The sequence below is a fragment of the Rhea americana genome, unplaced genomic scaffold (genome assembly GCF_003343005.1).
Source record: "Rhea americana isolate MKP2758 unplaced genomic scaffold, rheAme1 scaffold_298, whole genome shotgun sequence".
Classification (NCBI taxonomy): domain Eukaryota; kingdom Metazoa; phylum Chordata; class Aves; order Rheiformes; family Rheidae; genus Rhea; species Rhea americana.
The window spans coordinates 372,305-374,948 of record NW_028186421.1 but is presented as its reverse complement, the minus strand read 5'-3'; the positions used below and the strand labels follow the sequence as shown (position 1 = coordinate 374,948).

The 2,644-nt window shown below is 33.6% G+C and overlaps 1 long non-coding RNA gene across 1 annotated transcript; it reads right to left on the bottom strand.

Annotated features, from left to right (window-relative positions):
• Positions 1–504: 504 nt before the first annotated feature.
• Positions 505–1,938, bottom strand: LOC146593345 (uncharacterized). Its single transcript, XR_014896413.1, has 3 exons — positions 1,894–1,938; positions 1,710–1,743; positions 505–569 (listed from the first exon to the last, which is right to left on the bottom strand). It is a non-coding gene; the product is annotated as an uncharacterized LOC146593345 (long non-coding RNA).
• Positions 1,939–2,644: the final 706 nt, after the last annotated feature.

The following is a 2,644-nucleotide window of genomic DNA, read 5'->3' as shown; positions in this document are numbered from 1 at the left end:
GTTACTCAAATATAGTCTGAAATCAAACTTCTTAACAAATTCTAAGATAGGTGAATCAAGGTCTTTTGTATTGTAGATGAGCCCATCATTATGTGTCATATTCATTCCCAATTTACACAGGGTATTCTCCTCCTTTATTTACTATAATTCCAAACCATAAACACTGTACTGTTACTACAAAAATGAACAGTTTTCCTAGCTTCTTCATTACTGATATTATCAATGTATATTTATATTATAGGTTTCTTGTTGAACAAATAGATATTCAATATATTATCAATGTGAATGGGCTTTATTTCCAATTTATTTCCAGGAATAACAAGTGAATCTATGAAAACTATTTTCTCATGCAGTGTTCTACAACAATTCTGTTTTACAAAAGGTACCTATCCAATATGGGGGTATTTCTATGAAATGGAAAGCTGGCACACTGTGAAAATAATATAATTTATCAGCTTCATTATCACAGAGGAAGGTCATCTACCATGAAATGCTGCAGAAATTGCTTAGTATAAACCCTGCAGAATCAGCCCTTCAGATTGTTAATTGCCAGATGATAATTTTATATCCTGAGGAAAGAGAATTTGTAAAATATTAACAACTGAATTCTTCTTGTCCTTCTGATCTATGTTCACTTAATGTTTCCATCACACTTTGCAAGAATAAAGCGTTGAGACAACAGACTTATATATAGTACTTGCTTACTATTTTAGGTTTGTGATATGTAGTAATCAGTGAGGTATTCAAGCGTAAATGCAAGTAAACTGTATTTAGCTATATCTAAATGGAGCAACATAGTGTTTCATCACTTTTTGTGTATTCAACCAGGTATGTATATCCATTATTTTATTTACTACTGTAGGTATGAGATAGAAGGTGCTTTCCAAAGACTCAGCAGTGTAGTATGGATTGCATAAATCTTGCGGGAAGAACTTGAAGATGTCTTTGTGTTTGGTACATCTGAAGCAGCTGGAGTTTTGTATTGTTCTTGCAAGAAATAATGATTCATACTAAGTCCACACAATTTAGTAGGCAGTGAAAGCAAACAGGTATCATAAACACAGGGTGAAGTGGAAGTTTAGTATTGCTAATATAAAAATATAAAAAAATTCTGATGTGAATTTTAGCAGACTTTATATGACAAAAATCTATTATCTAATATCTGAAAAGCACTGGTATACTTATTTTATGGTCTGAAAAGCATCAGTTTGAGATGCCATTGTATATTGTGCCATTTAATCCCTTTTAGAAGCAAAAGCATAATCCAAACAGCAGTGTTGAAGGACATGTATGTTAAAATGAGATGAATATCCTGTTTCTTTGAGATTGGTTTATCAAAACTCAGTGTTATTATTGCCATAATAAATTAAATGAGCTCTGCACAATAATTATTTTCTTTACGGGGTATTTTGAATTGTACCCTATTTAACTTTCCTGACATTTAGTTGCATGGATAGTCTTGAATTGATTGATTTACAGACCAGTTCCACAGCCTGGCGTTTGTGCAGTGGATGTCTCTACACTCTACATAGACTGACTATATCAAGAAATGAACTCCACTCTAATGTTCTAATTATACAAATGTACATATAAGTGCCTTAAGCATAAAAATAAAATGCCTTGAGCATAAAAATAGTACAGTTAATTTCAATGTTACTGTTCGTATGAGTAAAATAAACACAAAAGCACACATGAAAATTAACTCTTACCTTGCATAAGTAAAATACTCTTACATTCTGTTCCCTGTAATATGCAATAAACAAAATATATTTTCTTAAATAAAGAAACTTTGCTACTTTGATAATACACGAAAGTATTACCATACTAAGTTTGGAAAAATCATACTTTTCTTTTTACTGAGCTTACCAGACACACGAATAATATTAAAAATACCTTCTGCAAATACTGTAATCTCTATAGAGGAGACTGCTTTCATTACTAGTTTCAGAGAGCACCCAGTCTTTGCTTGCTGTTTAGTTGTATTTCAAGTACTTGAGTTCAAAAGGGCTCTTTATCAGGGGAGTAATGTTCCAATCTAACTCCCATTATGGTCAACTGAAACATTACCAGTTTCTTTTGTAGAAAAGTGATGGAGGAAGAAAAGATTAATTTTAACCTCATCATTGGTTGAAATCTAGTCTGAGTTATTAGCAAACAAAAGTGACCATATTGAGTTTAGCCACATTGAGAACAGGTGTTGGTGCAAAAAAAAGCACCAGGACAGGTGGTTGCCCATGGCAGTGTCAGTAAACTGGCGCAGCCTGCGCTGGGCCAGCATCCCTAGGGATTCCCGCCCTGGGAAGGCCCAGGCACCCAGGGTCCCAGCAGCCTGCAGCTCACAGTTTGTGCTTCTTAAAGGTATATTACAATACACTGCTAAAGCTTAATAAAGCAAATAGAATAGCCATATTTTTGTGTTTGACTCTGGTGAACTTGTTATCCAGAATGACTACAAAATTGCAATGTGAACATATGACATTTTACTTTATGTGAGCTGGTTTGCAAGTACTGCTTTGAAAATGGAAAAATTGAGGACAACATAAACCCTAGAAATAGGTTGCTGGCATCTATACTTGCAAATATTAATCAGCAATTTGCTTGTTGTCATTTTTAAGGTAATCATGGCAAACTGAATTATTTTATA